The 27597-nt window shown below is 40.0% G+C and overlaps 1 long non-coding RNA gene across 1 annotated transcript; it reads left to right on the top strand.

The window, feature by feature from the left end:
- The first annotated feature begins 17940 nt into the window (after nucleotides 1-17940).
- Nucleotides 17941-24225, top strand: LOC308517720. Its single transcript, XR_013995868.1, has 3 exons — nucleotides 17941-17956; nucleotides 19178-19239; nucleotides 24060-24225. It is a non-coding gene; the product is annotated as an uncharacterized lncRNA (long non-coding RNA).
- Nucleotides 24226-27597: the final 3372 nt, after the last annotated feature.

The following is a 27597-nucleotide window of genomic DNA, read 5'->3' as shown; positions in this document are numbered from 1 at the left end:
GGCACTTCTTACACATTAGTTAGTACAGTTAGCCTTGCCATCACTCCATGAGAAAACTATGCTCAAGGCCATTTTACAGATAAAGATATTGAGAATCAGGGAGGTTAGGTAACTTTCCTAAGGCTACACAGCTAGGAAAAGGCAGAGCCAGGATCTAAAACCAAATGTCTCAAAATGTGTTGACTAAAATTCTTTAGTATTGTACACATTTAAAATGTAGCCATACAAAACCCAAAGAAATATGGAAATAACAGATAAGACAATCTCGCATTTGAGAACCACTCTATAAAATACCAGTGCATAGAGCCCCTTAGCCAATCAGACCACCCCCATAGAAGTCAGGCTGAGAGGCCATGAAGACAACTCTTTTCAGTCATTTTATGAATGATTAACGATTAACCAGATGCATAGGAAAATAATTCAATTTGGAGTCAAAATAAAGTACTAAATCGGATGTGGCTATTCAGATTGGAGAAAATTTTGATCACATGCTTCGACTGTCTAAATACCTGGTAATATTTATTAGATAGCAGTTAGGTATTTGATCTGATGTATTTGTCTCAGACAAACCTCATGAATTCATGTGCTAGAGAAAAAAATTCTGCTCTTCCTTCCGCTTCCTCCTCTCTCTTTCTGCTCTGCCTCCTCCATCTTCTTCTTTTCTTTTTTTTTTTTTGTATTGAAGTCCCAACTACAGAGAAGTTGAAAGACCTTGAAATTGATAACCCTGTCCCAGAAGTGTCTGGGCTCTGTTCTTTGGATTACAAAAAATGCTTTTTATGACTTCTAAATGCCTTAACTTAATTAATTTTCCACTTAATCCCAGTCCATTCTCAATTTCTCAATATTTATTTTTTAGAGCAGGAATGCAGCTCCAAGACTCTTATGTAAATAAGAGACTTCCTTATTGGTTTAGAAGAATCCCACCCCCAGATGTGTTTAATTTGGTTATCATGATGTTCATTTTGTTTTTAATATAGTTTGAATGGTTTTAGATGAAGTATACACTGTCTTATAAATCGCAGCCCTAACACCTCTCAATTGTTTAGTTTGTGACTTCTTTCTACATTTATAATACTTGCTTAGGCCCTGAAGGCATTTCAGTTTCCAACCCTTATTTAAATGAAAATCAACAGTAATATGATTTAATGATGGTTCAAGATGTCTTCAAGAATATGTATATAGGTTCATCACACAATATATTTCATTTTATATTTTATATCTTTTTGATCAGGTGATGCACCAACAACATTCTTATCCATATCAATTTGAAAAATTCATTGACATTTAGCAGCATTTTTTTTTCTCTAAAATGAATATGAATTTTACAAGGTCTTTTTTGGAAGAGAAATTTGTCCGAGCAAATATATTTGGACCTTTATCTGCCATTGATAGTTTGATGGTTTCAAATACAAAATTAACTGCAACTTTCCAAAAATTTTTAAAGCCAAGATACCTATGTGCCTGAAGAATCCAGCTATAGCAGTATTGATATTTCTAAGTGACTGCCAATATTTGGGGGATACAAACACAGTATAAGAGATAACTTGTTAAAGAGATGTGTTTTGTTCAAAACACATCAATATCTAATATGTAACAAGTTGTCAATCAGGAGTTCATTTTATGGAAGCCATCCATCCACCAAATGAAGATCTGACCCCAAAGGTACTTAAAAGTGTAAAATAGTTTGAACTTGAAAATATATAATGCAGTTTGTTTGCATTTATAGAAAAAAAAGTGCCACTTACGGTTTACTATTTTCGTATAGGCTCATCTTGAGTAGAAAAGGAACATACCGTACTTACCAAACCAAGGAAAATGCTTATGTGTTTAATAATTATTATTTTGTTGAGGTCCTTGTATATTCTTTCCTTTCCCTTTTTTATAAGTCAAATTACTAAAGGGATGATTTGGGTATTAGAAAATAAAATACTTATATTTTCAATGTCTTTTGTTATAAAGTTCAATGCCTAGTTCTCAACTGTGGATCAATTTGTCCTTGAAATATTGACATTATTTCTAAGTACCACTAATGCAGACAGAGAACAAAACAAGGTTGAATATTTATTAGCAAAGTCAGAGGTGAAGAAAAACTGTTATAATAAACTATTTAAAATAGTCGGGATTTCTTAAACCACTGTGAAAGGAATATTTGTATTTTAAGTGACAAAAAGCCTCAATGCAGATTTTACACATATCAAAATAGTGAAAAATTAAGGCTAGAGGAAGAGCTAAGGGTCCTTTTGTTAAATACTTCATTTAATAAGTAACAAAAATTATGATTTGGTTAGTTGTGGGAGAACTGGAACTAGAATCCTCATTTCCTAATGCCTAAACTGCCTACAATTATACATAGTCAGAATAGCTGCAAATTTGGGGGCTGTTATGTGTCTGACATGAAAAGTCTTACTTCATCCTCTTAAAAATCCTATATGATAGATTTTAATATTTCAATTTTACTGAAGAGTCAGTTATAAATTTCTATTTTGAGATAAAATAACTTGCCCAAAGTCACCTTACAGAGAACCAGCAATCTCATAAATGTCTGCCTGAGTTCAAAGTCTCTCCTTTTGCTGCAAAACTATTTATTTATTTTTAAAATCACAAACAGGTGTATAGAGTTGTATAGGAAATTGATAACAGACTTATTGGCTTTTCTCTTTTCAGCTTCCCCTACTAGGTAGATACGAGTAAAGTTAAATATTTATGTAAAATTTATAACTTGTACTCATCATAGGATGTTTGATCCAGAAGCAAGCTGAGAATAGCTAATTCACCCCACTCATTTATAAATGAGCTAATTAAGTGCAGAAAGGTAAAGCACTTTCCACCAGAGGGAGAGTTGTAAAACTAGAATAGAGCACAAGTTCCGGCTTGAAGTTCTCTGATTAGTCAGTCCACTGGTCCGCAATCACATTTCTGGGGGTGAAGTATGGGGAGAGAAGACGAAGAGGAGCGGCTGGGAATACACACAAGTACTACCATGGAGCGCGCAGAGTGCTGACAAGTCAATGGTAGCACATTTTTGGGAAAGAGTAGTGTTTGAATGTGACCGACCTTCAAAGGGCCTGGTAAGATTTTTAGCTTTTGTATGACACTTATGAGGGACAAATGAGCAGACTATGCACTCCATATTTGGCTATAAAGGACCGGCAGTAATTTTTATATTTTATGTGCTGTCCAAGTAAAATGTAAATTTTATTATGTAAAAGTAATTGTTAGTTAAAACACTAGTCAGCAATTAATTTTAAAAAAATGTGTCTTTTCATTGATTTATCTGAGGAGAAATTGTTTTAGTGAAAAGAAAAGCATCTATAGCACCTTTAGTAATATTTTCCCATAACTAGTTTAACTTACTTTCTTGGGGAAAGTGAGGTGGCTATAAATACCTTTACCACTTGATCTTGTAATCTTAAATGAGGGCAAAACTCCCCTTGGCACTAACAAGAATTTTGTCTACGAATAGTTACAGAATTGGGTCCATGACTATTATGAAGCAATTTGGTTCTTTCCCAGGAGATAAAATCTCCGGCACAATTTTCAGATGGAATACACATACTAACACCTTGTCCATATTCCTAATAATAACAAGAATGAAGGAGGGAAAAAGCCAGGAATTCTTGCAGGCTTTAGCTGACTTGCTTCAAAAGCCTGTCAGCTAAACAAATAAAGTGAAGTCGTGGGAGGGAAAGGCAGGAAATTAACTGCTGTGGGCTATAGTTAATGAGTAGTCCGACAAAAGGGAAGTTATGGCCATGGAAGTGTACACATAGAATGAAAAAAAATTAACACTACCAAAAAGAGTTAGCATGCACAAATTAGATTTTTATTCCATCCTGAAGTTTATTGCTTTCTTGTGGAATCTGCTTCCAACCAGCTACAGAAGTTTTCCCCATCCCCTCACCCCAAACAAGATGAGTGAGATCAATCAAAAGATTGAAACTTTGAAGCATGGTTAGGCTGCTGGGTAAAAGCATGCAAAATATGTCTGAGACTTCATTATAAAATGCCTACACGACACCTTGGGTAAAATCCACAGCCGCTTAGCATTGCCGCCTCATTAGAAGTAAAATGAAGTGGTCATTCCCTGAAGATTGCCAGGCCATATTCTGACCAATCCCAGGAGTGTCCTGTTCACATTCGATGATTTCAAGCCTAAATGGCCACAAACCTCTCTCAACCACATCTGTGCAAAGGCTGGTTGGCTTTAGGCAATACAACCCAGTTAAGGGCAGTAAATCTGTCCAGGCTTTTAAAAGAGAGGACTGATGGGAGATTTTCTACAAATAACTTCGTTTCAAAAATTTGAAAACAAATGAATTACCAACAACTTATTTAGAGAACTGCATTATCCATTAAAACAAACATTGCTCTGGACTAGAATTTTTAAAGAAAGGGGCAACACACAGAAAGACATTCCCAAAACAAATGCTCTGGTACCCTACATCCCTGTACCAGATGCCACAGGAAATTACAAACCAGTAAGCTCCCATGACAGAAGAGGAGCAAACCTTTCTCCTATGTATTCCCAACAATTGTGCTACTTAAAGAGCATTTCAGAGATCAGGCCTCACTTTGGATCTTATTAGAAATGCAGAATTGGGGAAGATCGCAAACCTCTCGAATCAGAATAGGCATTTTAACAAGGTCATGCTTTTGCATATGAAACTTTGGGAAGCACTGATCTGACTCAAGCGTTCACAATGGAGAATATTGTGGAATAGTAATAAAAACCCTTAGAAATGATATTCTACATTAACAACTGACTTTTGACCCTCCTTCTGTCAATGTGGTTCCAAGTACCTAATGACACAAAAGACTTCAGAAGTGTGATAGTTACAGAGTGCCAGTACTGTGAGCAATTGGTTTGTTTGACATAAAGTGACGTGGGCCCATTATTTCAATTAAAATATTGATGGCAGCAACACTAAATTTTATGATATATTTTAAACTGAAGGTGGGGAAAGTGTTATAAAGTCATGGTATTTGTGTTTGTTTTCTAGGAATAAACCTTTAAATAATAAAATTTATCCTGAAAAGGTCATAGACAGACCTAGACCAAAGCTGTCTGTTGAGTCAGTGCCTCAGTTTACACTAGAAATTTCCAATCAAGTCATCTTAAAATCAGAACTAAGCTGATATCATTAAGGACAAACCTGTCATCAGCTACACCCGTGTAAGCACATGCATAAATGAGTCCATGTGCTCCTGCAAATAAATCAATGGCTATATTTTTTATAATTTTTCTTGTATGTCTACCTTCACTGTGATTTTATAAAAAAAATGCAACAAAAATATTAGATTGAATTCTTAAGGGCATGATAAATGCCATGAAGAGTCATATTAGATGGATCATTTCTTAATTTCAATTACTAATACATTATAGTTCTGTGATTTATGGATTTAGCAAATCTAGCATTTTTTAAAAATTTATTTTATTTTTTAATTATAGTTTATACTCAACATCAATTTGTATTACTTTCAGGTGTACAGCATAGTGGTTAGACAACCATATACTTTACAAAGTGATGTCCTGATATTTCAAGTACCCAACTGGCACCATACATAGTTATTACAATACTAGAGGCCCAGTGCATGAAAATTCATGCACTGGAGGGGGGGTCCCTCAGCCCGGCCTGCCCCCTCTCACAGTCTGGGAGCCCTCAGGGATGGGAGGTGACCCGGCAATCAGGGGAAGGTGACACCCCATCACACCTCTGCTGCTGCCACTGCTGGCAGCACAAGCCTCAGCCAGTCCTGGTTACCTGAGCCTCAGGTGGCCCTGGGTGGCTGGGGAGCTGAGGGGTCTGGGTGCTGCCATCTTGGGGCTGTGGGCACCGCCATCTTTGAGGGTGTGGCAGTCAATTCGCATATTCCCTCCTTATTGGCTGTGGGCACCGCCATCTTTGAGGGGGGTAGTCAATTAGCATATTCCCTCCTTATTGGCTGTGGACACCGCCATCTTTGAGGGCGGGGTAGTCAATTCGCATATTCCCTCCTTATTGGCTGTGGGCACCGCCATCTTTGAGGGGGGGTAGTCAATTCGCATATTCCCTCCTTATTGGCTGTGGGCACTGCCATCTTTGAGGGTGTGGCAGTCAATTAGCATATTCCCTCCTTATTGGCTGTGGGTGCAGCCATCTTTGTGATGGTGTGAGAGTCAATTAGCATATTCCCTCTTTATTAGATAGGATGATTGACTATATTTCCTATCCTATACTTCAAGTCCCCATGATAATTTTGTAACTACCAATTTGTACTTCTTAATTCTTCATCTTTTTCACCCAGACCCCCAACTCTTCACCCCTCTGGTAACCATTAGTCTGTTTTTTTATATCTATGAGTCTATTTCTATTTTGTTTGCTTGTTTATTTTGTTCTTTAGATTCCACATATAAGTGAAATCATATGGTATTTGTCTTTCTCTGTCTGACTTCACTTAACATAGTACCCTTTAGGTCCATCCATGTTGTTGCAAATGGTAAGATTTCATGGTTTTTAATACATGTAGCACAACTTTTTTATCCACTGGTCTATTGTCAAATTTACCATTTTCGGAGGAGAAACCAAGATGGCGGCATAGGTAAACACCTGAAATTGCTGCCTCGTACAACCACTTCAAAAATACAACTAAAAGACAAAACAGACATCATCCAGAACCACAGGAAGGCTGGCTGAGTGGAAATTCAACAACTAGAAGGAAAGAGAAAAGCACACTGAGACTCAGAGGAGGTGCGGAAGTAAAATGCAGAGATACAGAGGCACACATGGAAAGGGCTGGCAACTGAGGACACGGTTATCTATTTCAATCGGGAGGGAGTCTCAAGCTCCCGATGGCCCTGGACTCCAGTTCTGGGCGAGTCTCTGGGGACCCAGACTCATACGAGGAGAAACTGGACAGTCTGGCAGTGGGTGGAACTCAAGGGCAGCTTTCTCTCAGAGGTGCTTGCAGCAATTACTGGGGGATACTGAGACCCTGGATCTCTTAGGGCAGGGCAGAGGATCAGCCATAGCTGTTTGTTCTGCCCTGTTGATTCCCTGAGACCCTGTCCCACCCAAGCTGTGCACAGAGGCTTTTGCATATGAATGACTTGGCCCTTTGCAATCTAAAATTACCTAACAAACTGCAGCTGGGTCAGAGAGACCCAGAACTTCCAAAAGAAGGCCCAAGGCCCATGGCCTAAGGCCCCATAGCAGCTTGCATTGCTTCACAGCTGGGCCTCATCTGGGCACCTCCAAATCTCAAACAAAGAAGAGGAATCGGCAGATCTCTCTGTAGCTCCTGTTGGGTAGCCTCAGGCAGAGGCTAAATTAGTACCTCCTTAGAGATCCAAGTGCCAGTGTACCCAGTGGTCAGAGTGGGACTATCCAGATTACATCTCCTCAAATCCATAAGGGACACACTCAGGGGGCAGACTCAGTGAGCACCAAAGCCCCACTGAAGCAAGTCTTGCCCCAGAAGGTGTCTCCAGCAGAGAATTTCTCCCACTGTAGACACAGCTGATTCTCACAGCCAATTGGCCTGGAGGTCAATTCCTCCCAGTGATACCAACTACAATCAAAGCTTAACTACAATAAGACTATGCACACAGCCCACAAAGGGGTGCACCAAGAGTGTCCACCTCAGGTAATTAGGGAGGCTGAGTCACTGGGCCCTATAAGACACCTAGCACAGAAAGCCACTCAATCAACACAAGGAACCAGCCAAAATGTGGAGACAAAGAAACAGGTCACAAATGACAGAAATGGAGGAAAGCAAACTACTGGATATAGAGTTCAAAACCATGGTTATAAGGTTTTTCAAGAATTTTCTAGAAACTGCCGATAAATTTAATAAGACTCTCAATAAGTCTAGTGAGACCCTCGAGGATATGAAAAGGACCAACTAGAAATTAAGCATACACTGACTGAAATAAAGAATATTATACAGAAATCCAACAGCATACTAGAGGATCGCAAGAATCAAGTCAAAGATTTGAAGTACGAAGAAGTAAAAAACACCCAACCAGAAAAGCAAAAAGAAAAAAGAATCCTAAAATATGAAGATAGTGTAAGGAGCCTCTGGGACAACTTCAAGCGTACCAATATCCGAATTATGGGGATGCCAGAAGAAGAGAGAGAGCAAGATATTGAAAACCTATTTGAAGAAATAATGACAGAAAAATTCCCCTACCTGGTGAAAGAAATAGACTTACAAGTCCAGGAAGCACAGAGAACCCCAAATAAAAGGAATCCAAAGAGGACCACACCAAGACACATCATAATTAAAATGCCAAGGGAAAAAGACAAAGAGAGAATCTTAAAAGCAGCAAGAGAAAAAATAGTCAGTTACCTACAAGGGAATAGCCATACGACTATCAGCGGATTTCTCAACAGAAATTTTGCAGGCCAGAAGGAAGTGGCAAGAAATATTCAAAGTGATGAATGCCAAGAACCTACAACCAAGATTACTTTACCCAGCAAAGCTATCATTCAGAATTGAAGGCCAGATAAAGAGCTTCACAGATAATAAAAAGCTAAAGGAGTTCATCACCACCAAACCAGTATTATATAAAATGCTGAAAGGTATCCTTTAATAAGAGGAAAAAGAAGAAAAAGGTAAAGATAAAAATTATGAACAACAAATAATTATCTATCAACAAGTGAATCTAAAAATCAAGTGAATAAATAATCTGATGAACAGAATAAACTGGTGAATATAATAGAATCAGGGGCATAGAAAGGGAGTGGACTGACAGTTCTTGGCAGGGGGCGGAAAAGGGTGTGGGGGGTGCGGGAAGAGACTGGACAAAAATCGTACACCTATGGATAAGGACAGTGGGAGGGGTAAGGGCAGAGGGTGGGGTGGGAACTGGGTGGAGGGAGCTATGGGGGGAAAAAAGGAACAACTGTAATAATCTGAACAATAAATATTTAAAATATTAAAAATATTAAAAAATTAGCATTTTCTAAAATATGTTTGGAGGAATACATTTTTAAGAGGCATTAAGGATCCAGTGGTTAATTAAAATTTTGGAAAATAGAAATTAAAATTATGCAGGTTACTCTTCTGTATGACTTCCTAGAGCCTTCTGTATACTATGATACATTATCAACACTCAGTAGCAGGGATATAATACACAATGTTTTGACCTCAAAAGCAATAGCTAAAGAGCATTCTTTACAATCAAGTGTTTTGAGTTACATATTTTGGGACCCCTTAACCTACTATAATTTCCAATCTTGTCTGAATTTTTGTTCTTCTGAATACCTGACTATATTACTCACATTAAAAAGAAAAGAAACCAGCACATTTGTAACTATTTGGGACATATGAATTATGTTTTATACATTCATATCTGCCACAGAATCTAGTTCTGTATTTGATATGTTGATGATTAAATACACACTGATATATACTGACCTATGTTAAAATTACATTTTTCAAGTTTCCCTAGGTATTCAGTTGTTCTAATATTTCAATATATGATGAGATAATCTGTTACTTTAGGTAGAGCTTACTTATGATTTTATAAACTTTGATTCTACATCAAATAAGCCTTTGTCTTTCTGAGACAATGAATATAAATATTTCTTGCGTATGATTATCAAAGTACTACCCAGATCTTTTTTCTATATTTAAATCTTTAACACAGAATTCACCTGTGTTCTTTATGCTTTCAATTTCAGAAAGTAGACATGCCAGGGAAATTCTAGTGCAGATGCACCATTAATTTGAACCTGTTTTGTTACTTATTTGATCACCGATGATTTCCTTAAAGAGCCCCCATAATAGTTTGGGTTTGACACTGGAGAATAATGTGAAAATCATAAGTCTAGAACAGGGGTGGGCAAACTTTTTGACTCGAGGGCCACAATGGGTTCTTAAACTGGACCGGAGGGCCGGAACAAAAGCATGGATGGAGTGTTTGTGTGAACTAATATAAATTCAAAGTAAACATCATTACATAAAAAGGTACGGTCTTTTATTTCAATAGTTTTATTCATTTCAAATGGGCCGGATCCGGCCCGCGGGCCGTAGTTTGCCCACGGCTGGTCTAGAAGATACCCAAACCTTTATTCATGTGTAAGGGGGCCGAGGCCCCTTTAGGAATGTTTTTGAAGTTGCCTGATTTGGTTTTGCTGGCACATTATTCTTGCAAGTATAGCTGCCATTATTTTTCTAAAAGAATAATAGTAACATACCATTGTTTTCTGTGAAGTTCATTTGTTGCTTTCCTCCATTTTTGCTCACATTGTTATCTCCTACTTGAATTTAGGCCTTTGCCATGGACATATCAAAATTAAGAAAGGAAAATTGCTTTATAAAGCTTGGAAATATCACTTAGGGCTCCATTCCTTGGGGTGAGGGTGGGGTGAGTTGGGAAGGCAGAGAGACAAGATGTTTCTCTTCTCACCATTTCAGGCCACTGTAAAATTCCCCTGATAGTCAGTTTTTTTTTTAGTCTTTGGCTGTACTTCCTCAAATATCCACACAATATTTTTGGGATGATATAGAGAGCTTGCATTGAGTTTCATGAATTGATTAATAACAACCAGTCACAGACATACCTATTCAAAAGTATGAGGGTTTATAATAGAGACTATATTCGACTGGTTACCGTGGAATTACCACCACCCAGTAATAGAATTTGAATTCCCACAGCAGACACACATTTGTGTAATATTTGAAACTGCCTTAGTTCCTTAAATTGGCATCTTGGTGAGAGAGGAAAGCAAATTGCCTTTTTTCCACATAGAAGATAAATGTCTTTGGGTTGTTTTAAATATTCATCTTAGGTGGTTTGGCTAATCACCTACCTAAAGGCAGAAAATTGGAACCAATTATTTATCAATAGCCTTTATCATATTAGTCTGTCTATCCTTCAACTGAGTATATATTTTTTTAAAATGTTGGCATTCCAAGGAGTAAAAACAGTCACCCTCCCCCAAAGGACTTGTGCCCATAGAGATAAATTTTATTCTTGAGCACACAGGTTAAAAAAAAGTAAGAAAGTGGGATTTCAAAGTCAAGGAAATGCCTCAAAACACCTATCAACCTTCCATTCCCACCCTGTCCTGATCTGGACACCATTAGGAGAACCACTAAAATTGAATTCAACTGCTATGTATTATGCATGACTGTACTGTTTACTGTATTGTTTTATGCCACTCAGTTCACCTGAGATGAAATCAGGCAAAGAAGGTAAATTAAGTCTACCTTCAGAAGTCTAGACTGCTGACTCTTATAAAAATTGATTTACTAGTTTATCTAATGTTTTAAAAACTCATTTTATTAAGTTTTAAATCAAATTATTCAGTACTACTACACCAGAAGGTAAAATTAATGATAGAGATAAGGACATTAGAAAAAAACCACAGCATGGCTACATGACAACATGAAAAATTTGATGAATAGCAGCTTAGGAACAGTGACACAGGGTTCAGATTTAATTTGAATGGTGAAGGGCATCATCCTATTGAGCTGACTGGATAAGGGTAAGTTCACACGGGCGCATAGTTTGGTGTCATCATGGGTGACACGGAACAGAGGTACAATGGGAAAAAGACATGTGGCATTTTGAAGACAAGAAAAATAAAAATTTGAGGTTAGCCCTGAGTAAAGGTGTGTGTGTTGTTTTGTGTGTTTTTTTTTTTTTGCCAGATTAAAAAAACAACACAAAAAAACACCCACTATCCAGTAATTCTGAGATATAAACCTTTCTTATCTCTATTAACTCTTTAGAAGTAGCCTAAAAGGAAAACGAAATTGATGGCAGGGACATGAGGTCATATTAAGTGTAGGTGGAAGATAGACAAATTTGTGAATGAAAATTTAATATCTGTATAATTTTATCAGAATGAAAGAAATGCCATCATAACGAGATGTATGCTACATGAGGAATTTCAGTACCTTTCGCATAACAAACGTGCTTCTTATGCTTTATTATGCCAATGCTTATGCCATCTCAAGAAAGGGATGGATTTAAATAGAGACACAAGGATCTTAAATTTACTTAGAGATGAAGGAGCTGAGGTTTAAAGAGTATATCAGCATAGGCAATGCTTTCTACAAGAAATTCTAAGACATCGATAATTAGGTATCCTCAAATCCTTATATTGATCAGCATCCAGTCCAAGTCAGCAACTTTTGCCCTCAGGTCTCCCGGGCAAGGACCTGTCCTGCCTTTAGAAACTGGCTCCATCATGACAGCCAAGCACATGTCCCACCTGAAGCTGCAGTCAAAACACATACGAAAGCCAATCACTGCTCCTCACCACACAGAGTTTGGAAATCCTGGCTTGTTTTAGTGTGTCAGACATGCTTATGAAGATCAGAGCGTGTCACTTTACAACTGAGGAAAGTGAGAGGAGAAAATGGTAAACCCTCCCCTTTTAGTCACCTAATGACAGATCTAGGACACAAACTCGGGTTTTCTGTCTCTGTTTTAATAAGCCTGATCACAACAAATAATCAGTTGGCTGCCTTATTCTCCTTTCAAAGAAGAAATACTGCCCATATTTTGAATGAGTCTGAGAAAGAAGGAAAATGTCTATTATTCAGGGGCAGAAAAATGAATCCATGATTCAAAATGTAAAATTTACATTTTTCTGTTATGGAAGGGACTAAAACTAGTACAGGTATATGTTTTTAATAACATAAAATTGAGAAAAGGAGATCTTTAACATAATTCTTCAAATGATAAAATACTAAACCAGTTACCAGTCTGAAAATGAAATCAGTCTACATATAGAATGGTAAAGTTTGGAGATGCCACTCCTGAAAATTTAGTATGTGAGTCAGGCCTCCTGCCTGATTTGAATTAAACATGTTGAAGGCCTCGTGCATGTGACTGTCTCCTGGTTTGTGAGTGAGAGTGAGGCAAGCGTACACTTGCCCAGGACAAGTAGGCCTCTGCAGAACTCCCCTTCTGACCATTGAGGAATCACACGCACAGCAGGAAATAATCAGGCCTTCACTGATAACATAACCACATGCATATTTCTTTATTTTTGTAGGACTATGAATTGATTTTTAATGACGAGCAAGCAATTTTGTGTCTTTGAAATAGGAATAGGATTTTTAAATGTTTTATTTTAGTGCATGATACATACCAGCAATCCATATTATCTCTACAATTGTGTGTGAGGGTCTCAGTGTTGTAGCACCTAAATAGTATATATTAGATAAGGGAACACACTAAGACTTAAAAGTATCTCCAAGATTTTGGGCAATGATGAGCACATCCTAGCATCATTTGACTTTTCTTCAATATAGTATATTTTATGTCAATTACAAATGAAGTAGTATACCAACAAGAAGTACAGAGTGGGAAAGAAAAATAAAGAGGAACAGAAGGTGTTATAGAAAATAAAGAAAAATATATAGGACAATAAAGTATAGACGAGAAGAGTGTGTGGGCAGGAACACTTGCATGTGATGGAATAGTATGTAGCCAAGTTGATCTTGTGCATTATGTTAATTGACTCTATTAAAATTTGTGTTCATTCACTTATCCTAATATATATAAAGAGCTGAAAGGCGCGCCGCCCGCCTCTCCGGGTGGTGCGGGAGGAGGAGTCTGGCCGCTGGCTCTGGGATCCCTCCGCGCCCGCCGTGGGGCCTGGCCTCCCCGGAGCGGATCCGGGTGTGTCCGGACCGGCTGCGTGGTGGCCGGCGGGCCAAGGGGTGGGGGCCGGGCGGCGACCGACCACAGGGGAGGTCATGGGAGCGGAGGGCCTCCCCGCTTGGCTCTTTCCTCCCTCCCCGCCGTGGTCGGCTCCCGCTTGCCCGCGCTGGGGCTGAGGGTCCATGCGGCCCTCGGGGCCCGGTCAGGGGGACCGGGGCCTGCGTGGGCCGGCCACCGGGCCCCATGGGGGGGGGGCGGGCGTTGGCTCTCCGGCCCACGGCGGGAGCCCGGCGCAGGCTGCCACCCGCCCGTTGCCCCCCGGACCGGGCCCGGTGCAGCGGCGGCAGCGGAGTGGGGCGTGTGCCCTAGCTCCGGGAGGCCGCCATGCTGCAGTGCACCGGCCCCATGGCCGGGCCTGCTCCGGGCGGATGCCACTCCTCCGGGGCTGGGCCGCTCCACCGGCCGCACCCCGTTTGCTGGGCCTGTGCCGCCCAGACGCGCTGGAGTCCCAGTCTGCCCGCGGGCCAGCTGCAGGTGCTATGCGGGAGGGCCATCCTGCCTTGTGGCGAGTTCGAGCGGCAGCAGCAGGAGCCGGGCAAGGACTGCGCCCTCCATCTTGCCTTGGGTCCTCCATCTTGGGACAGAGCCATGTGCGCCCTCCATCTTGCCTTGGGTCCTCCATTTTGGGACGGTGCCATGTGCTTCTTCCCGGAAGACGCCGCTGCTAGCCACACCCAGGATTTCTCTGGACTGACCAATAATAATCAAGGGAAGTACACGCCATCACTAAGACTGACTTGCGCCTGGCCAATCGGCGGGACCCACAGTCCCCTCTCCTGCCCTCACTCCACCCCCCTTTAAAACCCCCTGTCCCATCAGGTTTCGCTCTCTCTCGGCCACTGGAGCTTACCGTTGCATCGGTGAGTGTGGCAGGGGAGCCAAACCTAGGTTTGAAAATAAATGACTCTTTGCTTTTGCATGGGACTGACTGGCTCCCTGGAGGTCTTGGGAACTTTGAAATCTGGGCACAACAAGAGCTAGGTGCCATCACGAATGAATGGGCAACCGGTCACCATGCAGTGCATGGAGCAAATCTCAGTCCCCATCCCCCCGCCCGCCACCCTAAGCCGCTCACCATGAGTGGGGACTGGCGGGGTGGGACTGGGGACTGTTGAGCGGTGGTGGTGGGCTGCTTCGCGGGGTGGCGGTGAGCTTGGCGGAGCAGTCACCCGGGCAGCGAGTTTTGTGGAGTTGTGTGAATCAGTCGCGGGGTGGGAGGAGGTGGGGAATTTCACCGAACGTCCAGCGGCGAGCTTCCCAGGATGGCAGCAAGCTTTGTGGAGCAATCGCGGAGTTCGTGGAGTGTCCTGGGGTGGGGAGCTTCACGTAGCGTGGCAGGGCAGCAGAGGCCATGCCACAGAGGCCAGGCTAGGCCTAGGGACCCTAACCGCTCACGACTGCATGTGTGCTGGGCCTCTAGTCTATATATATAAAGAGCCAGTGTTCATAATGAGGGAAGGCTCGGCCAAACACTGAAGTCAGAGCTGGGTTCCCTGTGGTGACCCAGCACTGACTGCCCAGGGGGCTGCCCATCAGACCTGGAGAGAGGCCTGCAGAGAGAGAGAGGCAGGGTCTGATCCGCAGCCTCTGTGTCACCTGTTGGTCAGCTGTTGCCTCTTTCTTTCTCTCCAGGCTTCCCCAGCAGCCCTGCCTCTGTTTCTCTCCCAGCCTCTGCAGGGGCTGCTAATTAGCCCCACTTCTTTGATCAGGCCCAGAGACAGGCCCAGAGATGCTGACTGGCATAGAAACCGACCAATCAGAACCTAACCTGGGTGAAGTGCCAGGAGCCAATGGCTGCCTAGGAGGCAGAGCTTTTGATGCTGACTGGCATCAAAACCAACTAATCAGAACCTAATCTGGGTGAACTGCGAGGGCAGAACCTAAGGTGGGGGCTGAGGAGGGGTTTTATGGGAAACAGCTGTTTCGTGTAAGGTGTAAGAAAGCGGTTCCATTTTTTTCATGACCAGTTTGGCAGTATAATGCATATGGCTGGCTATCAGTCCACATAGAGGGATTAAGTGTTTTTGTCTGCCAAGAGCATCTCCTCCTGCTGAAAAAGGCTTTTCCCCCCATATAAGCCATCCTATCCTATATAATTTATCTATACCAATAAAAGGGTAATATGCTAATTAGACCAGGTGGACAGGCCATCTTCCAGACATCTGACTTCCTTCTGGACAAAGCCATGGTGGTGGGAGCCGAGGCAGAGGCTGTTAGGGGCAATCAGGATGGCAGGGGAGGGAAGTTGGGGGTGAGATTAGGCCAGCAGGGGAGGGCTGTTGGGGTGAGATCAGGCTGGCAGGGGAGGGAAGTTGGGACCAACCAGGCCAGCAGGGGAGGGCAGTTGGGGGCAAGATAAGGCCAGCAGGGGAGGGCAGTTGTGGGCAATCAGGCTGGCCAGGGAGCAGTTAGGCATCGATCAGGCTGGCAGGGGAATTTGTGCAGGGGGGCGGGGGGGGGGGGGCTCAGCCTGGACTATGCCCTCTCACAATCCAGGACGCTGCATGAACCAGTGACTTTTCATACGGGTGAAAGGCATCTTGCTGTTATAAAGGCATTTTTTTGCTCTGATTATGTAGTACATAACATGATCCTTCTGAGGCAGTAGTACCCTTTTCCACATCTTATGGGTGGAAAAACTGAAGCAGAGAGAAGTTAAGTAATTGGCTTTGTCACACAGTTATAAGTGTCAGAACCAGGGCTGACCACAAAATGTACAAGCCAGAGTCCATGCATGTCATCACTGCATCATCCTGTTTTTTCAGTGTTAGAGTAGCCTTGCCAGGTTTTAATTTTTAAATCTAAGAGACTGTTCCCAATATATAGGGTAGGGTCCCTAGGCCAGTCTGGCGATCAGAGCTAATCTGTGGGGCGACCAGCAGGCGGGGCAATTGGGGGGCCCCTGCTGGCACCCACCTTGGCTGGTGGCCTGGCGCTGCTTGATGGCCAGCCCTCTGCCCTAATCACCACCACTGGTTCCCTCCCTTTTGGGGGTCAGACACTCAACTCAGGAGCTGCCCACAACTGGGGGTAGCTCTTGCACTGAGCGAGTGCCCCCTGGTGGTCAGTGTGCATCATAACGACCATCATTCCACTGGTCGATCAATTTGCATATTAGGGTTTTATTATATAGGATTACTAACTATATTCGCTTTTTGATCAGTGTGTACCTCATTCTTATATGATAAACTTATTATCTGGATAGAATTTAGAGGTCCTATTTTCCTTTTACAAACTTAGAAAACAACGAAATACATAGATTGAACAACTACTTTCTTTTTTTGGCAACAAATATTTATTAATGTCCACATGCAAAAATGGAAACAAATGTATTAGGGAATAAATAAGCAATCATCATTCTAGCAAGCACAGATAAAAGTAAACTAGGAAACAAAAATAATGAAAATACATACAATATAATTACAGCTGATTTTCACCTTGAGAAGGGGGTCACTGTCTAGTTCATAATGGAAAGGATCTAGCAATGGATCCTTTGAGTGGTTTCTAGGGAAAGCTGAGAGCGATGTGCATGCAGGGATGCAGGGAGGGGTGCGGTGGGGGTTCTTATAAGAGCTGACCTGCTAGTGTGCTTCATGTAAAAAGAATGAAATAACAAAAATAATAGTCCCTTTCATATGGTTTATCGATAAATAGTAGATTTTCACCTACAGTTTTATTACAGAGGAAATTATGTACTATTAATACAAACTTTATTTTTCCCATTGAAAGCCCTTTCTTATAAGGCAGGAGAAGAACATTTTAATTGTTCTCTCAACCACACATTCTCTTAAATGTTAATCCAAATGTAGACCAGTTGACTGATAGTTATCCATCAGATTTTGACTGTATGGACAGCAAAGACAATTATTAAGCGCAAATAACATGGTTATGTTTCAGAAGTGATCCTGATGTTTTGGCTGAACAATAAATATTTTTTCCAACTCTTTCCTCAGTTTCCAGGCAGTTTAGAAAATGCTGTAACACTCAACATTCCTCCCCAGTCTGGAAGGAGTAGAGAGGAAACCCACAAGGTCATAAGAACTTGCCCACCAATATTCAAATCATGGCCAAGTTCAAAGCTGGGTTTATGGAGATAAAGGTCTTCAGTTCTCACCCTCCAGATTGGGCAACGGGACACTTTGCTCCTTTAGACTGCACTCGCAAGACCTGTTAGTGAGTGAATTCTTGAAGACAAAGACATTCCTGCAATTCTTTTAATACAAGCAAGGTTCTGGTCTAACTGTATGGAAACAAGATAGTGGATGGGTGAAGCTTTATAAATAAAATGTAAGTGCCTTCAGCTCTTCTAAAAAACAGCGTGAATAGTCTATTTGGGTTTGTATGATGCTCAATGTGTGCTAGAACTTATAAAAAACATAGAAACTACCTTATTTCTCATGAACCATTTGTGTAGTTATATTACAGCAATGCGGTGCGTACAGGGGTCAAATAACCAGAAACTAGGCCTTTTGGACGAGCCACTCCTCCTTCCTTTCATTGTTGGCCTTATCCACAGAAACAAGCTGTGCAATCCTCTTTTCCTAAGTTAGATGATAATTCCGTGTATTTATAAGTTGTTTATTTAATAAATCCTCATATCTAAGAATTCCAAAATTAATGCTAAATAGAAAGGAGTAGCAAAATGGTAAATATTTTCCTCCTGAATCTAATCTTTTATTTATCTGCACACATGTTATTCCAAATATATACATGTAGATCGCCACATATAGATGTGCACAGAATGTATAAATACATATATATTATACATGAATGATTTATTACAGAAATATCGGTGTTTCTAGATTACACTGCATACTTGATGAGCTGTCATTAGTGCAGAAAGGATACATAGCTTTTCAACAAAAGAAAAGAATGAGGCTGCAGAGTGTTGCAGTGGTTTGGGCTTTTCTTTTCTTTCTTTTTTTTTTTTCCTCCAGCATCCATCCCTGCCAATCTCTGCACTGCCAGTAGGGAAAACCATATCCATGGCAACCAACCATACCATTCCAACCCACATCAATGACGCCTCCAATCTAAACTGTCAAATATTCTATGCACATCATGTAAAATAGGTCTCTTTCCCCTTATACCTCTGTGCATCTCGTTTCCGTGGCTACATGTTTATGCAAATGAGAATTGTCCTTTCTCTCTCAGGTTGATTGAACACTGAATTTGTTTTGCACCTTGGCAATGCAAAGCCATGCTGTCTTACCACCTGGTCTACCACATAATTGCAAAAAATTACATTATAATGGTAACTGTCCCCAAATTAGCCTGATAACACCATCTACCTGCCTTGTGAGCAAAAGAAACAGTGTGCAATAGAGAAGCATGTTAAAACAGAGTCGAGATAGGGGTATAATGTTTAATTGGCTCTCCAGAGTCTACTAATTTTCAGAATTGGGAACCTAGTGTTTGATTTGTTCTTTGTAGTCAGTGAGAAGAAAAAATACCCTTCATAAATTCTGAATGACAAATTTGCCCATCCTTTTTTGCATGTGGTTCCAGCATCCCAGGGAATCTAAAGTGCCATTTCCTCTCTGGAAGAAAAGAAGCACAAAACATGCTAGGTATGTACTTAAATTTTCACTATCAGCTCCAGCTATAAATTTCCTCCAATTCCTGTATCTCTCTCATTCTTTTTCCCCCAGCCCCTCCCAAATCTTGGATCAATACCTTTCATTTAAAATTAAGATGCAGGATTTTTACAGGAGACACACATTGAAATAAAATAAAGCTGGGGAACTAAAAGAATTACCTTCTCTCTTCCCATTGTCCTTTTTAATTTATTGCTTCCACTATATTATATCCTATAAATAATTTTTTGTGGTGGTGGAGGTAGTGGTAGTGGTTAGTTCCTTTTTCAGAATAATTATACTAAATATTTTGCAAATAATAAAAGCAACCCATTGCTTTTAATATATTTTAAATTATAAATTACATTAAAATGGTGACTTTAACTAAGGACCTTTTCTCGTGTTAATTTTTCTACAAAAAAAAAAGAAGAAGAAGAAGAAGAAGAAAATGGGCAGGTGAAAATGTGGTACATAATATATTTCCCCAGGATGTAAGTAACAAAATAACAGATACTAGATTCTATTAAGATAAATATTGAGGATATATTTTACTTCTTCCCCTGCTTAATACCTCTCTCTCTCCCTGCAAAACAAATCTTTCATATTTATATAAAAAAAAAAAACTAAAAAACAACGGAACGATTTTATACAATTTCATAAGATTTTTGTCTGCCTTATCTTTGAACTTTGTTTAATAAAGACTGCAAGTCACCTTGGAATAGATTAGGGTGAAACAAAGGTTGCAGAGGTGGACAAGGGTTTCAATTTAATTAGATCATCTGTAAATGTGTCCTGGTCAAAGATAAAAAAATATGAAGTTTTCAAAGCCAGATTCTTAGTCATCTTTTCCCCATCTCCCTCTACACACCTTTCAGGGTTCAGCTAGGGCCCCATTTTCTCCTGCCGGGGAAGATAAAGTGATGCCTGGCTCTCTGATCTCTTGGCTCCCTCAGTGCTGTTGTTTCAGCATTTCATAAGATACCTTTCCCCGATGGTATGACTTGCTCTCTGACAAGAGTGTAAACCCTGGGGCAGAGTTAGGGGAAATAATTTCATATCATTCTTTTACATTTTCAATCCTTAAAGTGAATATTTTGCTCAGTTAAATTGAATATCAAGTCTTGATTGTTCCTGGGTTTTAGGCTTCAATGTTTAGGCAGTGAATAGCTAATCAATATGCCTCAGGTCATGGCAGGAAAAGAAAAATCAACTTTTAGTTGTTCACTTTGTTCAAGGAATCATGTCAAACATTTCTACATATGAAACAATAATGCGTTCCTTGTTAAAATATACTTTTAAATAACATTATGTTTTTCAAAGCTGCAACATCTGAAAGAGAGGACATGGTGTCTTTAAAATTTCTGTTTGATTGTTACATCTCCGCCAATGATATTGTTTTCTGAACACTATTCTTGGCTTGTTGGGGAATTGCCAAAGGAAGTAGAAGACCTAATTTTACAAAGATTACAATCAAATAAAATGACAAACACATATAAGTACAGGTGATACAAACAAAAATCATGTCTGAATAGTAATTATGACTGTTAATATCATTCCAATGGATTTACTAAATATAATATATACAATTTCCAAGCATTTTGGAAGGCTAAAAATATGATCATTAGTTACTTTCTATAAAAACAAGTATGGATGAGTAAGTTGAATCAGATTTATCTGAGGAGGACTAATATTTAATGACCTGACTTTTTCATGAATTTAATTTTTTAAAACCTAGGGTTTGTGCATTTAGACTATCCCCACTCAGTCTCAATGTTGGAGCTCCTTATTTTTCTAGTCCTTCTCTAGGTACAAGAAACTTTCTTTCAGAATTTTATTCTATTCAGGAAATTCCTTGTTGAAACTACCTTATTTTTTCTTTTAACTCTGCTAAGTCACGTAAAATAAAATGGAGAAAGGAGGCATTTATTTGCAAAATGTAAAGACCAAAAAAGTTTGTCTGAAAAACAGGGAGTTTATCCAAATGACTAGAAATTGCCTCAATTCTCTTATCTATTTTTTGTATCTACACAGTTTACACAGCCTAGATTTCTCCTACGAAAGAGATTTTCCCCATAGAATCATTGCACAGAAAAATAAAACAGAAAACAAAAGTCTATCAACTAAGAGTACCTATTTACTTATGAAGTTATAATACTACTAGAGGCCTGGTGCATGAAATTTGTACGTGGGTACGGTCTCTAGGCTTGGCCTGTGATCAGGGCCATCTTTCCCAGCTGCCTGCAGCCGGCACCGCTCCCCGCTGCCATCCACCCCCAGTTCCCTGTTTGCCATTGGGCGATCGGAGCCTGCCGGCCAGGAAAATGGACTAAGAGGTGGTCAGTGTGCCTCATAGTGACAAGTCGAGCAGTCGTTCTGGTCATTCTGCCATTATAGTAGATTTGCATATTACCCTTTTATCCTATACTAGTAGCCTAGTGCATGAAATTCGTGCACATTAAAAGGGAACTAATTGCCCTAACCAGTTTGGCTCAGTGGATAGAGCATAGGCCTGCGGACTCAAGGGTCTCAGGTTTGATTCCAGTCAAGGGCATGTACCTTGGTTGCGGGCACATCCCCAGTGGGGAGTGTGCAGGAGGCAGCTGATCGATGTTTCTCTCTCATTGATGTTTCTAACTCTCTGTCCCTTTCCCTTCCTCTCAGTAAAAAATCAATAAAATATATATTTTTTTAAAAGGGAATTAATTAGCAGAGATATTTTAACATTGCTATTTGCCCTTTATAATAGAAGTGTGAGAGATGAAAGGAAATTAGTAAAATGTATATGAAAATAATATATAAATTTATTAATAAATAAACAGTAACAAAAGGATATGACAACAACAGAGGCATGATATAAAAACGACAAAAACATGATATGAAAACAACAAAAACATGATATAAAAACAACAGTAATGCAAATAATGACTGATAAAGTGATTAAACTTATTCTAATATCTCCCTGTACATCACATTAAGAGTGAAAATACTTTCAGAGTGCTTGACTAATTTCCCTTGTGATGAAGTACTTTGAACTTTAACTGTAACATCACATGCTCTTCAAACTCGAGAGAAAGCAACATATAACTGACCATGTGCAAAAAAACGGGTTCAGGTAGGAATATGCCTACTTTGTCTAGAGTTTGTCCTTGTGATTTATTAATAGTCATCACAAATGCTGGCATCACGGGAAACTGTCGTCGAATCAATTTAAATGGGAGGCCAGTGTCAGATGGGGACAAATTAATTATTGGAATCAGAACAGCCTCTCCCTCTGCAGATCCTGTTAATACTTCAGCTTTGATAATGTTAGGTCGTAATCTTTTGATAATAAATCTGGTACTATTACAAAGACCCCATTTACTATTGAGATTTCTCAATAGCATGATGATTGCACCCACTTTCAATTTTAATTTATGACACGGCATTCCCAAAGGAGTAATACTATTAAGAAATTTGATGGGAAAAGTTTCCTTTTCAGCATCATCTGTGGAATCAATGGAATGATCACTCAAATATGTGTGAAAATCTCCATCAAGTATATCCAAATTTTCTTCATTTAATTTTTGAACATGCTCATTTTTTGGACAAAGAATTGCACATTTAGATATATTTTTAATATTATCTTTAGCAGTGGTTCTCAACCTTGGCTGCACATTACAATCACCTGGGAACCTTTTTAAAATCCTGATTCCTGGGCCTCATCCTCCAGAAATTGTTTCTTTGTTATGGGGTGGGGCCACAACATTAGTAACAAAGAAACATAATTAAAACTTTATTGTGGAGAGCCACTACCATGTTTTGGACAGGTTCAAGCCTTGGACTGATGAGAGGGCACAGTCCTCTCATTGCCACGTGCAAGTCCCAGCTTGCAGGGCAGGGCCCTCCCAGCACAATTATAGCCAACAGCTGTAGTTGTAAGCTTGAACCTATGGTCCGAACACGTGGCCCCACGTGCCTGAGTGAGGTAGGCTTGATAGAGTTCAGGTGCATGTAGCTGAGTAGGATTGAAACCCAGGAGAATATTGTAAACATTGTGGTCACGCCCTTACTGTACCTCGTGGCATCTGCTATAAAATAAAGGCATGGCTGTGGGCGTAGTTTCTGTCTCTCAGAGAAGCAGCATCCCACCGAGACCCGGCTTTCATTCTCTTGTCTGTCTTTTCTAAGCCTTTCAGCCGCCCCCACTCAGGTTCACCCTTGGCTGTGCTGGCGTAGCACACTTTAGAAAGATATGCCTCCACACTCCCAGGGCGGGTTCCTGTCTCAAACCCCGCCCTTACAGGAAACAGCTCCGGGAAACAGCCCAGGGAAGGGTGCAGCTGTTGCCAAGACAACCTCTGCAGGACTGACTTCCTTCCACTTGGTCGCGGTTCTGGTCCTGATGAACACCACCCAGGTTTTAATATAAGTAGATAATAAAAGGGTAATATGTAAATTGACTGAACAGCAGAACAAACAGTTGCTATAACACATAATGACCACCAGGGGGCAGATGCTCAACACAGGAGCTGCCCCCTGGTGGTCCGTGCACTCCCACAGAGGGAGCGCCACTGAGCCGGAAGCTGGGCAAGCACAGCAGCAGTGGCAGGAGCCTCTCTTGCCTCTGCAGCAGTGCTAAGGACCCCTTGGGGAATGTCCATTGAGGTGTCTTGGACTGCGAGAGGGTGCAGGGCCTCCAGTTGAATAAATAATAATAGTAAATTCTTATGAGACACTATGTTTCAAGCACTGTTTTAAGCCCTATACGTAATCTAAATTATTCAGTCATCACAACAGCTTTATAAATTACATACAAGTATTTACCTGTTTTACAGATGAGAAAACTGAGGCACAGAAGGGTACCCAGAGTGATGCAGCTAAGAAGCAGTGGGTCTTCCAAAGACCAGACTAGCTTGCCGTAAAGCCTTCAAAGTGTTGACCTTTTCATTTCTATGCTATATGACCTTTCAAGAAGTACTTTTATTCTCAATTATCACAATAAACTTGTATCAGTTAAAAATCTCTTTAAAATGTAATATTCCAAAATTCTGTCTTCATAACTCAAATTCCCTTTCATTTATTCTTTCAAAGCATGAAATTGAATCTTCCCTTGAGGAGAAAAAAAGAAAACCTCCTGAAATACTTCAAAATTGGAAACATTACTTTGAATGCCAGCAGTGATTTAGAAGACTTATGGTGATTTAAAACATAAATCCAGCCCTGGCCTGTTTAGTTCAGTGGTTAGAGCATTGGTCCAAGGACTGAAGGGTCCTGGGTTTGATTCAAGTCAAGAGCATGTACCTTGGTTGCAGGCTTGATCCCTGGCCCTGTTTGGGGCACATGAGGGAGACAGCCAATTGATGTGAGAGACACATCGATGTTTCTCACTCTCTGTCTCTCCCTCTCCCTTCCACTCTCTCTAAAAATCAATGGAGAAAATATCCTCAGGTAAAGATTAACAAAAAATAAATATATCTAGTGACATATGTCCATTCGTTCCTTAAGTTATCAAATATTACACACTTTCTAAGTGCTGGCACTATTCTTGGCTCTGAGAATTGAGCAGTAAACAAAACAAAGCTGATGCCCTCATCAGATTCATATGGGAGGGGCAGGAGAAATTAGAAAATAGGTTAAAATGGGGTAGGATGAGCTGGATAGGGTAGGGTAGAATAGGATAGGATAGGATAGGATAGGATAGGATAAGATAGGATAGGATAGAATGAGATAGGATAACGTAGGTAGAGTAAGGTATGGTAAGGTAGGATAGGAGTCAGATGGTGAGAAGTGTCATAAAAACACTAGAAGCCCAGTGCATGGATTTGTGCACCAGTGGGGTCCCTTGGTCTGGCCTGTGGGAACCAGGTCAAAACTGGCTCTCTGACATCCCTGAGGAGTCCTGGGTTGTGAGAGGCTGGTTCTCGAGTGACGTACTCCAGAATCAGGTTCTCTCCTCTCTGGTTCCAGGTGTGTCACCCAAGAACCGCAGCTGCCAAGTCATCGCAGCTCAGCAACTCCTGCATTGAGTGTCTGCCCCTTGGTGGTCAGTGCACATCATAGCTACCTGTAGTACAGTTGGATGGTTGGACGGCCGCTTAGGCTTTTATATATAGAGATTTAAACAGGAAACAAAGAATAGGGGACTGATCTTTTACTAGTCCAGAAAAGGTCTTTTGGATAAAGTAAGAGTTGAGCAGAGACTTGAATGAAGTGAAGCCAGCAGTTGCCTTGCCTAGCTTCAAGGATTGCTAGGATGGGTGAATGGAGTGAAGGGAAATTTCTTCAGGAGATGCCCTCAGTGAAGCAGCAGCTGGTCAGATCATGTAGGGAGTTTCAGGGAAATTGACACACTTTCCCTTTTAACTCTGATGGTGATGGAAACTCATCTGAGGGTTTTTAGCAGGGCAATGATAGGAACTGACTTATGTTGTAAAAGCACTTTGACTCAGAGTGAAATATAGAATAGAGGGTTGGGCAAAATTAGGGAGTCCAGTTCAAAAGGCTTTTGTATCATCCAAAGGAATAAGTGACAGTGGCTTGTAGCAAGATGTCAGAAGATGACAAGTGAGGAGAGATTTTAAAGTTATAAACTACACATTTTATAATACAGGGCATGCAAACGTAGGTTTATAGTTCATGTAGAAAGTAGTACAATAATTAATAAAAAATAATGAGTTAATACAAGAATAAACTCATGTTTCATCACATACTCACAAATGTAAACCTATGTTTACAATTATTTATAGGATGTAAATATTTTACATCCTGTATAATGGATGTAGGATGTGAGAAAAAGTATTACTCTACTTCTTACAAAATGAAATAGAAAGTTTTATGCTTAGATAAGAAATTGTATGTAGTTAAAAGTAGTTGATGAGGGATGCGAGGATATATAATATTTTGTTCATGGTTATAATTACTAATAAGATGAAATATTTTTTATTATATATTATTCACCATTTATATTTCTGATTTTTGTAATTGCCTTTTCATATATTTTGCCCATTTTTCTAACTGCATAGGTCCTTTTTATTACCAAATTGTAAGATTTCTATAAATTAAACTCATTAATGCCTTTCTGTCACATTGTTATATTTTTCTTCGTCATTTGCTTTTTCACTTGGATTGTAGTGTTTTTACCCATAGAAATGTCTTAAAATATTTATTTAGTTGGATATTTAAATTTTTTGTGAGTCTTAATTGAAAGGGTTTTCTTGACCTATACACATGCACTTTTATTTTTTCATGTTGTTTTAAGTTTCATTATTTGTATTTATATTTAATCATTTGGGGAATTAATTTTTTAAGCTGTGTATTAGGGCTTTAAATTTGTTCTTGCCAAGTGGTTAACTGGTTTGAACATCTCTTCTATATTGATTTTAAATGTTCCCTTTATTATATACGAAATTTTTATTTGTAGTTTTGTCTGTCAGAGTTAAAGGAGAAAAATACCCAGTATGATTGAGACAAAAAAAAATGAGCTCTCACAGATTGCTGGCAGGAGTAAGTATAATTGGAAGTAAGGTATTTAATTTGGAAATCCTAATTCCAATATTTTTTTTCAATGATCAGATGGATTCAGAAAAATAGAAATATAATTATCTATATCACAATATTATCAACAATGGGGGAAAACTGAAAATACTTTGTCAGCCATGGGTTGTTACTTAAGTAACTCATACAACCATAAAATGGAATTCTACGCAATCATTATAAATCATGGTGTCAATCTATATTGATCAACATGTAACATGCCAATGACATGGTGTTAAATGCTAAAGGTATATCTAACATGATCTCACTTTATATATTTATATAGATTGAAAATTACACCTATACATACTGAAAGTAACCTAGACAAAACTTCTCCAAAATGTTACTCGTGGTTATATAATTGTGGTAATGCTAATAGTGGAAATATAAGAGTACTAATGATGATAGTGAGAGGAGTTAGAAACAGGGTTAGGCAGATAAGGTAAGGGATGGAAGAAGAAGAAAGTATAGACATAACTGCAGGGACGAGCAGGGACAAATCCCAAACTGCAAGGTTGTTTACCGTATCTTGCAGGTGCAGACTGTTACAGGATTCCAGGGCAGGGGGATTAGGAAAACTGGGACACAAAAGTTAAAACAAGGCCAAACAGTGTGGGCAATTTGCAGCCAGCTTGTAACTAACAAACCATTATCTTCCACTGCCAAAGATGCAGAGCAAATGGTTAAAAAACAACTTCCCTAATGAGAGGATGCAGAAAGGGAGGGGGAAAGGGGAAAGGGGAAAAAAAAGGTCATTTTGCTCCTTAAGCAGAGAACCCAGCAGTCTCAAGGCTTGGCAAGATAAAGTTGCTAGGTGCTTTTCATGAATTCTGGGAAGGC

Source organism: Myotis nattereri (genome assembly GCF_964212035.1).
Source record: "Myotis nattereri genome assembly, chromosome: 4".
NCBI lineage: Eukaryota > Metazoa > Chordata > Mammalia > Chiroptera > Vespertilionidae > Myotis > Myotis nattereri.
Note: the sequence above shows the minus strand (reverse complement) of the source record. Positions and strands in the feature narration are given on the sequence as shown.